This window comes from Felis catus, chromosome D4, assembly GCF_018350175.1.
Source record: "Felis catus isolate Fca126 chromosome D4, F.catus_Fca126_mat1.0, whole genome shotgun sequence".
In the NCBI taxonomy this organism is placed as follows: Eukaryota; Metazoa; Chordata; class Mammalia; order Carnivora; family Felidae; genus Felis; species Felis catus.
Window position 1 is genome coordinate 53,408,273 of NC_058380.1, and position 20,581 is coordinate 53,428,853.

Genomic DNA, 20,581 nt, shown 5'->3' on the forward strand with positions numbered 1-20,581 from the left:
CCTAACAACAACAACAAAATCTAAATAAGACAAAAGAAGCCTTCTTTTCTTAACCCAACCTCTGCCATCTTTCCCCCTCAAAAAAATAGAAATAAAACAAAATAATAATAATAATAACAAATGAATAAATAAATACATAAATAAATAAATAAATAAATAAATAAATAAATACACTGAAATGACCAAAGAAATGTGTATAGAGAAAAAAAAAAAAAAAACTTCCATTCATTTAAGAAACTATGAGTGCCACAAATTTTGAGGAATGTCTGTAATCAATGAGATCAGATTAAAGAAAATCATTGTAAGCCAATTCTCAAATTTCCTTCTGAGAAAGAAGTCTACGGACTTGTCATGGCTGATAAAGAGTAGAGATAATGCACTAATTACCTTCTAATTTGGAAAGTGTAGAACTTTAAGCAAGTTTCATTTATAAAACCTATAAAGAACATTATTGAATCGGCTTTGCCATTATAAGATGAGAGTACTGGCATTGAAGTTTTCACACATAAATGTTTACTAGTGATTTTCTTTAACATACATCCTGAGACAAGATAGAATAATGAAGAAGCCCTCTATCAATGATCAGAATAGCTTTTATTAGTGTGTGGTCTAGGGTTATCTTTTCCTTACAATAGTATTCTGTTCATTTATAGACAGAGGTGCAATAGATAGAGTGGCTTGAGTCTATGTTATTAAAAGGGGAGGGGAAAAAAGATAAGGTACCACTTACCTTCTTTCTCCTCTATCCCCCACCTTCCACCATACACCACCCCATCTGGCCTCAAGTATTTTCCTAAGTGCAAAACTAAAAGGAAACTCCTTGCGGGTTCCAGTGACTAAGTGTGAATACCTTTCTGTAGCAGTACATCATTGATTTGCCACTCTTTGTAGTGCAGATGAGAGCTATGCTCCTCCACGACTGTGTTCTCATCTACTTATTGACCTGGATTAGGTGTGGCTTTGTACCTCCAATTCCCAGGATGGAACCTTATACCAAGTACTTATGCAATGTTTGTGGATTGAATTAATGTTGAAGGTAAATTTTTTCTCTGTAAACTAGGTGAAACTGTTTGCACACAATCTTCAAAATGGTTGAGAAAATGCACTATTAAGTAAAACAGAATATTTCTCTACAAAACAAAACTTGGTAATATTCTAAAATCATTGCTATCTGTTCGGTGAAACATGCTTACCCAAGTCCAGCTACAGGGGTTTAAAATGCTTGAATATAATAAGACTAAATGTTTCACATACTTGTTAATATTCTGAACTGCTTTTCCCCTATCCTAGTGAAGCAGTCACATTCCAATATGTTTTCCCCGATAAACCTACAAAAGGTGGATATATTAGTTTTGTACCTTCCGGGGAATGATCCGATTAAATAAGAAACTTGAATTAAACATTAAAGAAAAATACAACTTTATTGTTTAAAAAAAAGATATATAGGAAGTCTATGTTTTTTGTATTTCTATTAAGAATCGATACCGCTTGTATTAAAGTGTGCTTCTTTACAATATGTGTTCTTCCCCAAAGCTAAAGGATGTAGGGTAGATACACACAGCTCTGGAAGGTGATAACTATGTTACATAACTACATTGACTACATTTCTCCAATAAGATAGAAATTTACCATTTGCGAACCTAAATGTTCTCGAATTCTTTCATGGCGGTAGAGCCATATCCATTTCTTTTTATTATGACTAGTCATCTTTCCATGAATTTGAACATTACCTCACCCATTTGCAGCCGCCTTCTATCTCTAAGATTGATTATGGCTGACATTCTCAGCAGTCAAAACATCTTGCAAATGACTTCTTTGCCTGGAGAGCCCAACCAGAATGATGTTCACTTCACTGCCTGCCTAGCTTGTCTCCCATCTAGCCATTGAAGCATTTACAAGAACACTTTTATTAAATTTGTTCCAACATGTGTTCAATTAGATGAAATCTTCTTAAATATTGTACTAGATGTGAATTGGGAAAATGCTAAATTGCCTCTGTATTTGTTAAGTGTATTCCTGAAGGTAGATGAAGCCCGTATTATATCATTGGATTCAAGCAATACAATGAATAGATTCTTGTGGTTCCTTTCAGTATTTCTCTATGTATTTGGTAATATTGCTAGGTGCATGTTTTTATCCTTAAAGTATAACATATGCAACTTAAGTTATTTCAAAACTTAATCAATGTAATATGACATACAGTGTATTATTTTATACACCATTATAGAATGCCAGCCTAAGCTCTTTTTTGGTTGATTGGATCTTAGCTTGACACAAGAAGAAAATAACTTAAGACAATTGGATAAATATCATCCCATTCACAATTCAGCTAATATAAGTTTTAGATAAACTGAAAATATTAACATTAATAAGAACATGGTTTTAAATAATGGCAGCAAGTCCCCTTAAATTAACCACATGAACAATAATTTTCCTATTGGCAATGTAGATAATTAAATATTTTTCTTCTCAGGTAATATCTTATGTATCAACAGCATATGCTTTATTATCATCTTATAAAAACCTGTTAATAGATATGAATAAAGATGCTTACTTATATGATTCTGCAAAAGCATCCAATATTTATAAAGTAGTTAATTTTAATTTAGAACATTTCATTCCCTCTTTTAATTTATAAATATATTTAACAAACAGAAATGCTTAAAATGACAAAATCATATGCTATATCTTTTGGCCAACTTGCATTGATAATATAACAATCTGGAAATTTATGATCAATGATTTTCTTTATTAATATCTGTGTTGATTGAAGATAAAGGCATCCTGCTATATACAGTCTGACTCACTGTCCCCTGAATGATTTTCCCATTTATAGTTTTTTATAGTTTTGTTATAAAATTATGTATAAAACTATATTGAAAAAGAAATTGGGACAATGACATGATTTCTACATGTTAAAGTACAAAATTCACCACTTGTTTCTCTTGTATGATGTCTATAGTATTCTAATTTGGAGCAAAATAATAATTATTTTTTAAATATTGATACAACACAAAGGATTAGGTTGTAAAATTAGCCTCACAAGAATCAGATACAAAGTTGAGACCAAGCTTTACTAACAAATGTAAAGACAATTATTTTACAGGCACATACAAAACAGAGTAGACTAGGACCACCATTATGTCTCCTCCATATTTCCTTGCATTTTAGGATTTGCACTGGCTCAGATTAAAATTTGAGATTTCTAATTGACATATGTTTTCATTGCTTATCAAAAGAGTGTGATTTTGATCATGAAAATTTCCATTTTATCTTCAGACTGATCCATGTTGCTTGACATTTTGCAGAAAGTCAAGTGCCACAAATCTACAGATTCGGTTTATGTACCTTAAGTATTCCAAACTAGGCATGTCCTGTCAAAGCATTCCATTGATGAGGACAGTTTTCTAGGGAGCTGTTATTGAAGATTTATAAGACATTTGACCATATGCTTTTTCCTTTACTTCCTAGAGTCCCCTAAAAGAAAGACTTGAAGGTTGGCTGCTAATCATTTCCTTTACAAAGACCTACTACGTGTCAGGCACTTACTGGATTGTATTTTATGTTAATTCTCAAAATACCTGTATAAAATTGTTATTTCTTTAATTATCTTAATCGTTTTTTAAGCTAGCAAATTGAGGCTTAGGGATCTTTAGAGATTCACACAAGGACAGAACTGGAATTGAAACACTGAACTCAGGTACACATAATTGAATGATTCTCCAACATTTAAAACTATCTTCAACAAAAATTAATTTCAGGCAAAATGTATGTACTATAGTGAATAATGTTTAGCTCTCGACTCTCTGAACACCTGAAATATCCTCTGTAGTTGGCTCAATAACAAGAAGAGATTAAAAGGATAGAAGTAGACATAGGAAGTGAAACAAGTGGAGAAATTAAGTAATGTGCACAAGTTCATGTTTTAGGTAATTATATTAAATGCATAGTTAGAAATAGTTCACACTTTGCTTTTACCAATTAGCTTTAGCTTCCTGAATCTTGATTGAACACACAGTATTACTAAATTGATTTAAAAATACATCTTTTAATGAGAAAAGATATTTTTATCAAAATCGCTTGAAATGCAGTTAATATTTATATTTTACTTCATCTTTATTATATTCATATTATTTTTCTCAAATAATTATAATTACATTTAGATATATTAATCCCATATCTCATAGTGGATAGTCTCAAATGAATTCATTATGGAAGAGTTGTATAACCAGGACTCAAACTTCAGTTTATTTATAAAAGATGATTATAATTCATTCTTATTGTTTTGAAAAGATAATAACAGGAATTCAAATGGAAAAATAATCTTCTTATAACTTCTGCAAATAAATTCACAATATTTTCCCAAGGTCATGTTCATACATTCTGCCTAATGTCAATCAGTAAGATCCCAATGCACCAAACATTAAGAAACAATCCTGGTGCCATATGGAATGTTTGCACTCTGTGGGTCCAGAACAGCATGAAAAGATATATTTTACTTTGGTTTTTCTGAACTCCTTTAAAAGTCACAAAGCAATATTTAACCACTGAAATTATGAAGAAATAATAGAGTGAATTCTATAGTTTATGAAGAGTTGAATTTTGTTAGTTTGTATCATGAAAATTCTATTTTATAATTTCATGGTAGACGGTAATATTGCTTATACTTATTCTCTCCTCCCACTTGGAGAAAATTTTATACTCCATCTGGAAGGACAGAACATTTGGCCATATGAATTGCTTTAGGTATAAGATATGACAGAAAATGATATGTGTCGCCTCTGTGCATAACTTAAAAGAGCTGATATTTTCTCCCTTTACTTTGACTCCCAGATTGAAGCACAAGCCGTGGCCACATCCTAATAGATATGTAACTTGATTAAACTTTTATCGTTTTAAGTCACTGAGATTTTCAAGGTTTTTAAAATTGTTATAGCAAAACCCAAGCTTCTTTGAGTTTTACTGATGTTTATATATTTCATCTTCTCATTTTGTTCCCTCATAGGTTCATCATGCTCATATTCCCCCTGTAGGTAATTTATCCACGAACACTAACTTTGATACTTGCCTAACGATAGAGGCCATAATAGGCAACTTACATTGTTAAGGCTGTTGGAACTTTGCTCATGATGGTGGTGCTATAAGTCTCTAATGAACATAGAAATCTCCACCAAGTAATTTCTCACCCCTGTATCCTAAGTGTTTAGTCATTAACTGATCATTTGATGTTTGCTACCCAAATCTGAGTCTCACATCCCTGATAATTTATCTGTTCTATATTTGAAAATCTACCAAGTGAAAAGTGCTAAAACATTGTGAATTATATATATATATATAACATAATTGTTTATAAATTTTTATTATAATTTATTATAAATAATATTATAAATATATAATAAATGTGATTATACGTATGATTAAATGCAGTAATATATGTAATATATATGAACCCTATGAAGTAGGTATACTGCATCTATTAAACACAGGTTAGAGATGAGGGCCCTGACTAATTTACTTTTTATCCTCTATCATAATATTTTACATTCCTCTGTCATAATATTCATCACAACTGTACTAAGTCTATGTAAATCGTATGGGTTATTTTTCCTGCTAGAATATGAACTTCAATTAGACAGACCTTGACAATGCTAAGTGTTCAATTACTATTTGCTGCATGCATCAGTGGATTGGGAGTGTAATTAATTAGCCAAATATATTGAGGTTTTTACATGGCAAGCAACAGGCTTGAACCTAGGTCTGTCTGAATCAGTCATCTTTGCATATTGTTCTGCTACTGACACCATCTTTCCTTGGGGATTATATACTGACATAAGAAACATGCTCTCATGCTTCTGTGTAATGCCCGTCAGAGCTGGAATCTCAGAGACATGAACCTGCTGAATGACTCACAACAATCTCTCTAACCATCTCTTCACACTTCAGTTATTTTAAATGCATACGCTCTTTTCTAGGTATCACGTTGGAAACATTTTTTAAATACATTCATGTCAGTTTGCTGGTAACTGAAGGCGGCATAATGACTATAAATAATGATGTACTTCTTGATAGAAAACTCCTTTAACCCAAATAAACTGATAATGAAGGAAAAGTTCAGACATAGCTGGGCTTCCTGATTTGTGAAAATGGATTACCGAAATTATCCTGGAAGCATACTGCAAAGAAAAGTCTATACTTAATTGTGTTTCATTTGGACAATGCCCCTTCCCTTACCACATCTAATATGAGACAGGATGACAACCTAAAGGATTGAACTCAAAGTATCAAATTTATGGATGAAATCTTTGATTCTAAAATCCTGTCACAAAGACTTCTTTTTATAATCACAATTCACAGGTTTTTATATGGATAAATAGCACTTATTTTGTCATTTGCACTTGTAAATTGTGACCTAGAAGTTCAGAGTTTCTTCAACGCCTAGAGTTACATCACTAATAAAAGTTTCACATGAAGTCTCATCATATTGAGCTTCATTCCAAACATCACTCACAATGTACAACACATATCGACACAGAGAAATATAATACACATCACCTATACTATGTCAGGGACTTCTTTTTACATATGGGAATAGTAATGGGATAATAAAAAGGCAATCAGATTCTGCAATCTGTTATCAGGTTGTATCTTCCTAAAGCCATCAATGAACACATATATTTAATTTAGAGGCATGGCAAGTCTGGCACAATGTGATACTATAAGCGTCATTAGTTTGATATTCCATTAATTTGTTCTCTGCAGTGTCCCCAACAAAGAGGATACAGCATATGTATACTAAATAAATATTTCTTGAAAGAATGATCAAAGTGGGTGTCCTTTTGAGAAAGTTATTATTGGAGATATTAAACATGTTGCCCTCTACAAAGAAGGGAAAAATTTTTTCAGAACACTGAGATTAACAAATGTTAAGATATAAAAGTGAAAAGATGTTTTTAAAATTCAACAAGTATCAAACTCTGTTGTAAATTTGGAACTTGAAGTGGAGTCAGAAACGTAAGGTTGAAGACAGCATCTAAATGACCCTTTTAAGGGAATGTGAGGAACGGGGTCTGTAGGCAAGGCCCAGAGTGAGGAGTTTTACTGGTGGAGTCAGCAATGGAACAAGTCAAGAGGGAAATAGGAAACAAAATAGAGAATAGTAAACAACGCAAGAGAGAGTGTTGAAGTTCCAAAGATTTAAAGACACAATCAGAGGGGCACCTGGGTGGCTCAGTCAGTTAAGGGTCCAACTTTGTCTCAGGTCATGATCTCATGGTTGGTGGGTTCAAGCCCCACATTGGGCTCTGTGCTGACAGCTCAGACCCTGGAACTGCTTCCAATTTTGCGTCTCCATCTCTCTCTCTGTCCCTCCCTCTCTCCCCCCTCTCAAAAATAAGTAAACATTAAAACATTTTTCTTTAACTAAAAAAAAAATAAAGGCAGAATCGAATGAGTTGCAAGTCAGGACAAATGGTGTAGGGATAAAAACAGTTTCAGAAAAACTGGGGAATGCTTAGTATAAATGTTAAAAATAGCATGGCAGATTTCACAATTTGCCCCTACTCCTTGGGAAGCCAGGAAAGGGCAGCCGTCAAGAGTTAGATCATGAACTATCTTGTGGCCAAGCTAGGGAATTTGAACTTTATTTGGAAGACTATGGGGAGCTCTTGAAGGGTTTTTAGCTGGAAAGTGACATGATTAGTTTTGTATTTTATAAAGGTCACTCTGGCAGCTGTGCGGAGCGTGTAATTGAGAATGGTAATAAACTTGGAACACAGAATTTAGACTTTCCTGGAGTAATTAAATTAAACCTTCTTTAATGAACAAGAACACTATTACCCAAAATTCAAATCAATATATAAAACTTAATCAATAAGAAGCACAAGAACTTCTGTTAGAGAAATCAAATCAACAGGCCTGTTAATGTAAGCAATTTCATTGTGCGTTTAAAACCAGCAAAGCATATAATAAACTTGTTTTATCTTTGTCCTACCCTAACCCCAGCTCTGATTTACAAGTTGCTTCAGACTGGATACAAAATTAATATTACAAAAGATAGTTTCAATACTTGTATGGAATTCATTTCACAGATAATCCAAGCTCCTTGTAGTATTCATGTATCCTCATGTGCTCAACCTGTGCTTAAATAGTTAGGGACTTCAAAGTGGGAAGGACTCCAAATCCTCTGTGGATAGACCACTCCTTGAACCTGACCAAGTCCTTTCTTATACTAACAAACACATGCTGTTCTTTCCCCTGAACCTATTATTTCAGTTCTTGTGCTAAGGTTCAAAAATTGCTGCTTTAGAAATGAATCTTCTGTTGACTTCTTGAAGTAAGATGAAACAATTATTTATTTTTTTCAAATAATACCTATCCTTCAATAGCCCTTTGGTGAGCTATAATTTAAATATTTCAGCAGCAATTCTGTCACAATGCATAACATTAACAGAGGGAATGACTAAATTCAGTGGCAAAAATGTTTATTTCTGGTTTCTATGGCTGAAAAATAGTAAATTTTTCTTAAGTTAAAATTTGCACTAGGAAAGCAAGGCCCATGCTAATCTTAAGAAATCTTAGCTAAAAGCTTGCTATATTCACCTTTCCTTCAAACATTTAAAGAAATGTGATATTGTGACTGCCCCACTTGGCAAGGACCTGGGATAATCCAGTATCCTTGGGATTTCTTATGTAAAAAATGAGAATATAGATCTTTCTGCTCAAGGTTAATATTTTTTCTGTTTTTATTTCCATTTCTAAGAAAAACAACAAAAATATTCACCCTCATTCAAAAACAATGGTTCAGTTTTTCTTTTTTTAATTTTTTTTAACATTTATTCATTTTTTCAGAGACAGAGCATGAGCAGGGGAGGAGCAGAAAGAGGGAGACACAGGATCTGAAGACACAGGTTCTAGGCTCTGAGCTGTCAGCACAGAGCTCGGCTGGGGCTCAAACTCCTGAACCATGAGATCATGACCTGAGCCAAAGTCAGACGCTTAACCAACTGAGAAACCCAGGCGCCTGAAGGCTGTTTTTCTTAGGCTTAACTAATCTGCATTGGTTAAGTCTAGGTTGAAAGCACATAAGACGAACCTGACTTCACAAGCTAAAGTGAAATACCATATTTGGATTCAATAATTTTACCTTATTTTTAATGTTCATTGAATCATTAGTAACCTTGTGTGCTGTGGAAATAAGAATGGACCGCATGTTCAAAGCTAAGAATTAGAATTACAACCACACCTTTTCTGTAGAATCAATATCTGAATTTGTTAGGGGTGCTGTTAAGGAGGCAACGAGTCCTCGGCTGAATGTGGTGTTAAATAAGGCCACAGCTTGCTAATTCGTATTGCCTCTGGCAGAAAAAGCAATAATTGTCCACTCTGAAAAATTTATTTAAAAGTTCACATTTATGAAACTCAATTCACTCTCTAATAGAAATCTGGAATAAATTGAAACTATCTTATTTTAAAATCCAATTTGAGTAGTTTTGCTTCCTTTCCCCAAAAAGTGCTTTCAATATATTATTCCATTCAATGATGAAAGTGATGGTAGGGTAATAAAACATTTGGGACATAATAAAAAGCTATGAGCAACTTCTCTAACGCAACAGAATATTTTCTGTTCCCACTGGTGTTCTTGTAATTTCACAAGACTGAATAAAGAACTTACTAAACACTTACATATAAATATGTGCCATGTTCAACCTTCATTAAAATGAATTGTATTAATAATAAAGTAATAAAAAGTCATCCATTTTACTCTTGGACGTTGAATTCCAAGTAAGTATATACTATTTGAGAACACATTTTCAAATTGAAAATTTAAGACTGTTAACTCTGTGAAATTATTTGTGTGATCTAAGCAGCTAAGAAACAAATAAATGTAATACCAAATTTCAGTATCTAAGATGGAATAAGGTGAAATTTTCTTCTTGATATTGTCTTCTGGTATCTAAAGAGAAATGTTCTTCAAAGACATTCCATTTTTCCAGACCCTATCACTATTACCAAAAAACAAAACAAAACAACACACAACAAAACGAAACCAAAACACAATGGGGACTTTCTTAATTTTACAAGTTATCAGGGTGCCTAGGCCGCTCAGTCCATTAAGCGTCTGACTTCGGCTCAGGTCTTGATCTCACAGTCCATGAGTTCAAGACTCGCCTCAGGCTCTGTGCTGACAGCTCTGAGCCTGCTTCAGATTCGGTGTCTCCCTCTATCTCTGGCCCTCCCCTGCTTGTGCTCTGTCTCTCAAAAATAATGTTAAAGAAAAGTACAAGCTATCAAGTAAACATAAATCACAATACAGCAAGAATGCATAATAATATAGATAAGATACACTTAATTGTTTCTCTTCACCTTCCCCGGTGATCTTTCACCACAGAAAGTCATGTCTTCCACAGTTTTTCAGACTAGACAGAATGAGATCCGAATTGTTGTCTCTAAATGGTGGGCAATATGGAAATCCTGGTCCTCTAAAGTGGTTGTGCTAAATATGAATATATTTTACAGATCCTATTTTATCGTTCCTGCTTAAAGGACACTACCATGTTCAGGTCCTACCAGCTACCTAAAGACTGGATCAGAAAAGTGATGCTATTATTTCTACAATGTTCTTGTTTCTGCTAAGAGATCATGATAATCGCTTTCTGGAGGCTTGTTAGCTTTCCTATCCTCTTTTACTGTTTACCTTTGTACAATTTCTCCATTCCTTTCTTTTTTTTCTTTTAAGCTCCAATGGCGTACAATGGGGGATACAGTGCATCACTAGGATCCCCTTCACTACTGAAATGCTGAGCAGCTAGAAATGTTCCTTCTGATTGGCCAAGGTGAATTATTTTGCAACTCTCCATGCGAAAGACTCTTCTCCAAGGACACAAAACCTCCGGAGAGCAGTCCATGTCAAATGAGCATCCATAGTGTGGAGTGAAAGGGATAAACCCTGACCTCAAAGACACATTAGGAACAGGCTTACGTGAGATCTTTGTTAAAACTGCATCACAGACGAGCACCTACCTTTGCCCAATATTTCTCCTTCACTTCCTCCCAAGTCTTGACCCTGAGGCACTCCACAGTATACCTCTTGCCTGTGAATCCTCATCTTCCTCCTGGGGAAGTGAGATCTACAACAAGTGGGGTCAGGCATGGTCTAGGAAAGCAAACTCTAAAACGGAATTTGGGAATTAGATCACTTATTGGCTGGATGATAATGAGGAGCACATTATGAGTGACAGGTGCAGCCCTGAAAACCTTTGGCAATCTGTCACAATGTATTTTCAAAAACTTTTAATGGTAACAGAATGTAAAAGGATTCCAATGCAAAGAATGCACTGACAGGCTTTACAAGGGCAAAATAAAAGTAGTAATTCTAAATACAATGGAAGTTAGTGGCACTTGCTGGGTGGAATTAATGCATCGAAGACAGGCAGAGAAAAACGGAGGGTGATTAATTGCCAACTGAAGGTGAAGTGTGAAAACCAGGAGACTTCTTTGGCAATATATAAAGAGGTGGTTACCTCCTATAGAAGGAAGATTGAAAAGTCTAAAGATTGGAGTAGCAGATTTCCACAGAGGTGTGAACCTTAAACCTTGTCAAGTCCAAGTTAGAACTCAAGTGGGTTTACCCACTATGCCAATCTCTGTCTTTTGATTAGTACATTTAGATTATATGCATTTAAGGTTAATATTATTATGTTACTGCTCAAGTGTACCCTTGTAAAAATTTTTTCTTCTGTTTTCCCTATCTCTCTCTCTCACTTTCTCTCTCTCCTTCTCTCTCTCTCTCTTTCTTTCTCTCTCTCTCTCTCTCTTTTTTCCTGGCCTTCCTGTGGGTTACTTGAGCCCCTCCTTCCCTCATCTATTTGAGCTTGATTTATTTGTGAATTTTTTTTGGTATATATCTCTGTGTGTTTTTGTATACTTTCTCTGGGCATTCCAGTATATTTTTCATTACATATATGACTTAATGCAATCTTCCAACATCTACAGTTTACACTTCAAGTGAAGCGTGGAATGAAGTCCATTTAGCTTCCTCACTTTTAAATAATATTGCTTTTTTTGAAGTTTATTTTTATTTATTTCAAGAAAGATAAAGATCCAGTGGGGGAGGGGCAGTGAGAGAGGGAGACAGAATCCCAATCAGGGTCCACGCCGTCAGCACAGAGTCCAATGCAGGGCTCAAACTCACAAATGTGAGATCATGACCTGAGCCCAAGTAAAGAGTTGGACACTTAACCCACTGAGCCATCCAGGTGTCCCTTAAATAATATTGTTTTGAGTATTGGGTGATGTTTTTGCTTTAATCATAGAATGCAATTTATAAAATTCATGAGGAAAATATATAGTCTATTGCATATACAAATATCTGTCCTTTCCACTATTTATTCTTCCTGATACTACAAGTTTCTTTTTTTTTTTTTACAAACATTTCATTTTTGCTTCAAGAACTCTCTTTAGCCAGACTTGAAAGACAGTTCTGCGAGTGACAGAGTCTTTTTATTTTACTTTGCTTTAGAATGTCTATATTTCTTCTTCATTTTTGAATAATAGTTTTAGTGGATATACAACTCATAGTTGACAGTTCCTCTTTGCAGAGTTTGAAAAAAACTGTGTGACTTTCTTCTGGCCTCTCTGGTTTTTTAACAGCAAATCCAGAGTCATTTGAATTTGTTCTCCTATAGGCAATATATTGATTCCCCTTAGCTCTTAGAGGACATCTTTAATTTTCAGAAATTTAATTATGATGTGTTTTGGCATGGATTCCTTGATTTTATCCTTTTTAGGGTTCCCTCAGCTTCTTAAATCTTCAGATTTGTGTCCTGTGTCAAATGGGGGAAGTTTTCAGCCATTATTTCTTTGAACATTCTTTTAGCTTCACACTCTTTCTCTTCTCCTTGGTGTTCATGATATGAATGTTGGATCTTTTGATGTTCCAAAAGTCACTGAAGCCCTGTTCTTATTGTTTTTTCCAATTTTACTTCCTCTCTGTTGTTCAGATCGGGTAACTTTTATTGATCCTTCCTTCAATTTATTATTCTATTCTTTGTCATCTTCACTTTCCTACAAAGTCACTCAGCAAACTGAATTTTTAAAAACTATGTTAGTGTATTTTTTTTAGTTGCATAATTTTCATTTGTAGCTTTTCTCCCTCCCTCCCTCCCTCTCTCTCTGTAGCTTTTCTACAACACCTATTTGCTAAGAGATTCTTTTTTTTTTTTCATTTTTTTCAAGATATCTTTTCATTGATTGTTGAAAATTTTCTTCTACGGCTTCTTTAAAATCCTTGTCATGGGGCGCCTGGGTGGCGCAGTCGGTTAAGTGTCCGACTTCAGCCAGGTCACGATCTCGCGGTCCGTGAGTTCGAGCCCCGCGTCAGGATCTGGGCTGATGGCGCAGAGCCTGGAGCCTGTTTCCGATTCTGTGTCTCCCTCTCTCTCTGCCCCTGCCCCGTTCATGCTCTGTCTCTCTCTGTCCCAAAAATAAATAAACGTTGAAAAAAAATTAAAAAAAAAATAAAATCCTTGTCAGATAATTTCATCAATACAATTCATCTCAGTGTTTACATCAGTTAATTGTCATGCAAATTGTTATTTTCTTGGTTCTTGGCACAATGGGTGATTTTTAATTTATAATGGACATTTTTTATATGATGTTAGAACTCTGGATTTATTTAAATCTTTTATTTTAAGAGGATGCCACCCTGTGAGGCTTCAGCAGGCAGGTCCTAGCCTACATTTGTATGCTGTGGTTCCAATGACAATTTAATTTTCAGAGTCTTTGCAATTTTATTTTCTCTTTGGTATCTGATGCTGCTGGGGTTCTCAGTGATGTGCGTTAGTACTACCCACAGGGGTCAGAGGAGCTTCTATAGTTTGAATAATCATATTTCCTTTGGTGGCAAAGGGTAATCTCACCTTGGGGCCTAAGAGACTTCCTGGGCTTGGATGCTTGTTTCTGAGGGTCCATCCTGCTGACACTTCCCATGCATCTCGCTCTTCCTGGGTGTGAAAGAGAAGTCCCAGTCCTAAGGGACTAAGAGGCTTTCTGGGCCAACCCAACTGCTGTGGCTGAGTATCTTCTGCCCATTCCATCCTCCCACTTCTGTCTGTCAGCACAAAAGGGAATCCTCAAGCTTGGTGAGAAAAGGAGTGCTTCTTTGCCCACTTCTTTTCATTAGCTCTCCCTGTTGATCCTCCTTTCAGGTGGTGTCAGGTCACCCAATGTCAGAGGGACTCCTGTTTCATCTACAGGAGAAATGCATCTATCTGAGCTGCCTTTTGTTCCTACAGCAGGGATAAGGAACCATCAGATCTAGATTTTCTCCTTCTGTTGGGTGGGGGTATATAAGGTACCCTTCTATTCTATTATTCCCCCAGTCCTGGGGTCCAAAATTAGATGTCATATTCTTTTTTTTAATGTTTATTCATTTTTGAGAGAGAGAGAGAGAGAGACAGACAGACAGAGCCTGAGAGGGGGAGGGGCAGAGAGAGAGGGAGACACAGAATCCGAAGCATGCTCCAGGCTCCGAGCTGTCAGCACAGAGCCTGACTCGGGGCTCAAAGTCACAAACTATGAGATCAGACCTGAGCTGAAGTCGGACACTTAACCAGCTGAGCCACCCAGGCGTCCCCCACTCCCCCCAGGCATCCATATTCTTACAAGCTTTCTTCTCTGATTCACTCTTGTGTTATTTCCAGGATTTATAACTGTGCTTATAGATAGGAATGGGGACGAGCAGGGAAAACAGCTCTACATCATCCTCTACAGACTAAGAGAGCTCCACTAATGTTCAATGAAAGAGAGTATCATTTTGTCAATATTAGAACAAAAGGTTTGCTGGCCTAGAAAAAGATAATTTTATTCATGACAGTACAAACATTAAGCATATGACAAGGTAGTTTCCTCATGGGGGCCTTGTATGTAAAATAAAAGATATCTCTCTCAGTTTTATACAACAAACTATGCTGTCCCCAAATTCTTTACAAAATTTTCTACACGTCATCCTCACAGACACCACAAAGGTGACCGAATATTGGTGCCAAAGTGGCTGTCACCTAAAGAAATGCAGAGAGCTTTTAGTCAATGTTAAGGCAATATTTAAAATTCTTTCTGATGTGATTTTCTGCAATCTAAACCTTCAGATGTTCCAAGGTCTATCTCTGGAGGTGGGCCAAAAATGGGATTAGCTATTGTCAATGTCTAATAATAGTGGTCCATCTGCTTTCTCTCACCTCTGTGACAAGGGAAAACCAACAGCAACTGAATGTGTGGCAATATAAACAGGCCTACTGAGGGTAAGAGTCCCTGAAAATGGGAGGACAACCCAACCAGAAACCACCTTGGCCATCGGGAAACCTGAGAAATAAGGACTGTGGGAGCCAGACGACAGAAGACAGAGGATTAAAGGACACATGTATTTGTGTTAAAAAGAGATATTGCTGCGCCAAAGCTATGGTTTTGCTTGTAATGCTCGTTGTTTGCATAGTGTGCTTATTAATGCTTCGAATGACAAAAGCCCAACTGTTAATCCGAAAGTAAGGTTAGACTAGTATGGTATTTGAAAATGGGGCAGAAAATTTAGAGTGTAAACAGGGCTTCGATCTTGAAACGTGGTATTTGCCTTCTGCATGCAGCTTCCCCAGCCTCCAGCTGGCACACAGTGGTCTCTTTTGTGTCCCAAGCAAGCGAGAGAATAAAATTCAACCAGGTTTCATTGAATCTTCACCTGCATATGACTATCAAATGCAGAGACGGGCATGGGGCGTTTCTTGAACACTCTCTTCAGGCAACTTTGGCAGGTAAGAGAGTAAAGAAAAAAGGATATATTCCACCTGGAAGCTTAGGGTGTAACATAAATATCCACCTGCCTGAAAGAGTTTATAGAGTGCCTTCACTAATAGAATGGTCAAGGTAACCTTGGACTTTATTCCAGTTCAATGGTTTCTGGCTCTTCAGCAAAACAGAAGATGAGGCAGGGCTCAAACTTAAGAATGCTGAGCCAACCATTCTGTGAGGCTTACCCCGAAATCTCTCTGGAGAAACACCACCTGTTCATGTCTGACTAGCACTGGAAGCTTGTTACATCTCTGCCTTTCTTGTTTATCATATGCATTTGATGTTTTCCTCAAAGTCATGGCAGAATGCCGTCCATGCTAAGGTTTGATAGACATACAGCTACCTTATAACAATTAGTCTGGACTACTTTTTTGAAACTGTCCCTGATGAATATGCCAACATTCATGTTGAACTTTCAATATTTCTTGATATTCCTATAATGAGAAGCGACTTCCCTGGAGCCAATATTTCTATAGCGTTCCCAAGTTTCTTTGGTCCCCTAGGGGATATGAGCCATAAGGCTTAGAAGCCAGTGCACTGGGGCTGTAGCCTGCTGGCCAGCAGCCTGAGATTGTACACACTGCCAGCTAGCTTAGTCAAGGCCAGCTGGCAGGCTGGGATGTGGGGACAGATGCATCTTATAAATGGACATCTGTGGAAAGGCTGCACTCCAGGCCTTCCAGGTTGGCATGGGATCAAAGAGACCATTCTTCTTCCTTGATGATGGGAAGTACAACCTAACTAAAGATGTGATATCCAGTTGGCAGAGGAAAGACTGATTTATTAAATGGATTGAAATTGCAATCTCTCAACCCCATGAGTTTTACAGGAGTAAAATCCTATTGAATTGTGATTTTGTTTTTGTTTTTTGGTTTTTTTTTTTTTTGCCTTTCCTTCATCTGTAGAATCAAAGTAATAGTGAGCTTCAGGAAAAACAAATAAACAAATAAACAACAACAACAAAAAACTTTTTATTGCTTTGTGTAGTTCCCCAAAGAGCAAATGTTAGATAGATATAACATTCGAGCCCTGCCTCGGGCTCTGTGCTGACAGCTCAGAGTCTGGAGCCTGCTTTGGATTCTGTGTCTCCCTCTCTCTCTGCCCCTTCCCTACTTACACTCTGTCTCTCTGTCTCTTAAATATAAACATTAAAAATATAAATAAATAAATAAATAAATAAATAAATATCCTACTAATCCAATGTGTCCACAGACACAGACTCTATCAATACGCTTACACATACAAACACACACCCACACATGCACAGAAAATTCTGTTGTAAAAGTTATGAAATGTGACAGATTAAGCAAAGACGTTCTGATTCCCTTACTACAGCATTTCACAGAGATTTTTACAGGCATATGTGTGTGTAATAAATGTCATGATGAAGCTGTTAGTGTGCCATGTTCCCCCTAATTTATCTGATCAAGAATGTGTCACAGAACAACATTTAGTAAATACTGAACTGAAAAATGGAGGATGGAGTGAGTCTGACTTATGGCATGAAGTTTCAGAATTAAATGTCTCTTGACTTGTAAGAACTCCTGTGAGTACAGATCACAGAAGGAAGAAGAAGCGAGGGAAGAACAGGAGAAGATACCGAATTGTTCATAGAGCTGTGCGACACCACAGCATAAGGAATGCCACTAACACTGCTTGGACCTATACTGTTGGGTTTTTAGCGCTTCCCTGAGGAACGCAGCTCAGCCTCAAGAAAATGAAGTCTCTAGAGCACACGTTCTCCTTCCCACCTGGGAAACCCCAGCAGGGCAATGAATGCCTAGTGAAAGCTGGCAGCATACCCTAGCACTGGTGTCTGTGCTGACCAAACACCTGGATACTTCAGACAATACAGTTGGACCCAGATGCAGTGATTCCTTGCAGGCCTCTTAGTCCTCAGCAGGAGTTTTGGTGCATTGAAGAAAGAAGGAGCAACGGTAGTAAGCAGTCGTGAGGGTGCCTAGGAACACAGTACCTCGTAAGATGCACCAGTGCTCTGCAAAACAGTTGAAATTCTTCCCTGTAAGCAGTGCAATGGTGAACCTTCCTGGCTGATGCTGATGGATGTAATGCTATCTAGCTGCAGGGTCCATGACCATAGGAGGTGGTGCTGCCTGTCAAAATGGCGGCATTCAGGAGCAGCGACAGGCCACAGTCCACAGCACATGTTTCAAGTACCATCAGGCACTGGTGCCCAGCAGTCTTGTCCAAGCAGATCCAGAGCTCAATTTGCTGTAGGATACAATTTGCCTCCTATTTGCGGTCTGAACTACTTTGGGCTATCAGTCAGTGGGATGAAGTCTAACTCAGCAGATAGGATTATAATTTTATGTGTCAAACTCTCAGGAACTGTTTTTTTTGTTTGTTTTTTTTTTAAACTCTAGTGAAATTTTATGGCTTACAATATAATATCAATAATAGGACTTAATATAGGAATTTTGAGTATAATAAAAAGTTATAAAATATATCTGGCATATTAATATAGACAATGCATCAGCACAGAGGTCTGAACTGAAAAATCAATGTCGGTAATATGATATTAATACAATTCTGTCTGAAAGGTGTCCATTTATTACACACATAAAAAGGCATATTCCTTTAGAGAAATATTTGGTAATAACATAATATATGTACATATTCTTATTTTTAAAAATTGTACAGGTTTTCAAGAGCCTCACTGTTTGGCCGCACTACGTGGAACAGGAAAGTAGGAATGTGTTGATCCATTCAAAAACATTTCAAACATTAATTTAGAGCTTCAGATATCTGAAGCTATCTGCTTTTCCCCGAGGGGAAAAAGAATTGTACAGTCCATGCGAGGCAGAACCTCAAAGAATAGCAGTGCTGTCTAACTGGGAGAGAGTGAAGGACGCATAAAGAAACGGCCATGTGTGTTGATAGACTCCATAGTAGGTATATGTATAGATTACTCTGAGATTAGAGAGGGAGGAAAAACTAATCTTGTCAAGGGTACCAGGAAAGATATCAGAGAAAGGTGACATTAATGCTGAGCCTTGAAGGGTAATTAGAAACCTTGCCAGCAAGAGAATGTGAATGTAAAATAGGCCAAGCAATGAGAACATTGCATAAATGGCATACTTTGTCAAAGGGCACAGGACATTCCGGGAATCCTAAATAGATAAATACGGCCAGAACACAGGCTCTGTCCAAAAGGGACAGAGGGAGGAGGAATGCATATTACATTATGGTAAATGAGAAGCAGGATAAAATTAAAGTCATATTTACATGTAAGCAGAGAAACTGGTTAAGGAATTGCCGTAAAATGCCAGGTTAAGGAATAACGAAGTTCTGAAGCAAGGTAGTGGAGGTATGCAAGAGACAGAATCTAGACATATTGATGAGGTGGAATATGAAGATAATATGACTAATCGATGACATGAATGAAGAGGGAGTCGTGATGACCCCCAAGATTTAGCTGGATTCCTAGAAAAACTCCCTTAACAAGATATAAACTCTAACGAAGAATATATTTGAGGGAGAAATATGAGTTCCGTTTTGGACATACTAAGTTGTTTTTAAGTTTATTTATTTATTTATCTATTTATTTTGAGAGAGAGAGAGAAAAGCAGACAGAGAGGGAGGGAGAGACTCCCAAGCAGACCTCACGCTCAGCGCAGAGCCCGAGGCGGGGCTTGTATTCACGACCCTGAGACCATGACCTGAACTGAAATCAAGAGTCGGTTGCTTAACCACCTGAGCCACCCAGGTGCCCCTGGACTTACTAAATTTGATGTTTGCTGATTCATCACTCTTGGTTTCACTGTCTAATTAAGAATGTGTTCAAATCGAAAATCGGTATTATAATCCAGAAGGGTTGGGAGCACGGGAAAAATAGATTCTGAAATTAACTGCCCTATACATTTATAAAATCACTGAAGACATAGGGAGAGATGAGATGACCTGGGGAAAGTATCAAGTGCCAGTGAGCAGCTTTTCAATGCTACCTCCTTCCCAGCCCTGTTTGGATAGTCGTATCCTCCTCCTCACGGACATGTGCTCGTCTGTACAGTGACAGGGTTAGAAACAAGCATGTGTTCATTTCTCGACAACGAGAATGAAGAAGAATCTGTGAATTTGGGGGCAGGACTGGAAGGATTGGCACTGGTTACTGGAAAGGTGTCTTCTTTACCAAAAGGAACAGGAAGAGATGAAGGTTAAATAAGACATTCCAATTCTTCCCGCAAAATAAGTTACATACACTTATTTTAGAAACATACATCTAATTTGTACTTTTAGTATTTTCTTTTATTAAATGGCTGTATGTGCTGCAAGTATGTATATGTATTATATATATATATATATGCCATATATATGCCATATATATATATATATATATATATATATATATATATATATGGCAGAGATTAATGCCCCACAGCTCATGTATTTATTCAGAAAACATACAGCAGTTATTGCTGTGTCTTTCATACTAGGTATGTGGTAAGTGATCATTATACCCAAAAAAATGAATAAACCCATTCTTTCACTTTCCTAACAACTCATGATCCAGTAAGAGGAAAAAAAAAACATAAATGTTTAAATAATTATCGTACATGGAATAATTGAGAAATAAAGGGTAAGGGGAGTTACCTACCTCATGTTTTATACATAGTGTCTAATTTTCTAATCTATACTTTATTGGATAATGATCAAAACTTTCAAGTGTGGGTTAATTTTCCCTAGATGAATCAGCTATTAAATAGCTCCCTTGAGATTAAATTTT

General features: G+C 36.6%; 1 pseudogene; it reads left to right on the forward strand.

Moving 5' to 3' along the window:
* Positions 1-17,959: 17,959 nt before the first annotated feature.
* LOC101099410 overlaps positions 17,960-20,581 on the forward strand; it is a 130,867-nt pseudogene continuing 128,245 nt past the window's right edge.